Raw genomic sequence first — 236 nt, forward strand, 5'->3', positions numbered from 1 at the left:
AAAAAAAAAATCATAACCCGGGGGGGCTACGCCTCCGGACCCCCTTCTGATCGTCGTGTTTTCCTAACCTGTGTTGTTATTCATTATAATATAACCAAAAATAAAGATAAAGAAGTTCCGTAGAGCTCTGCTTCTGCACGAAGAAAAATTTGCACAGTTGCTTACACTTGAGATACTAATATTTTATAAAACGAGTCCATGGTCCTGTGGACATTTCACCGGTTTATTACACCTTC

Source organism: Penaeus monodon, chromosome 20 (genome assembly GCF_015228065.2).
Source record: "Penaeus monodon isolate SGIC_2016 chromosome 20, NSTDA_Pmon_1, whole genome shotgun sequence".
In the NCBI taxonomy this organism is placed as follows: Eukaryota; Metazoa; Arthropoda; class Malacostraca; order Decapoda; family Penaeidae; genus Penaeus; species Penaeus monodon.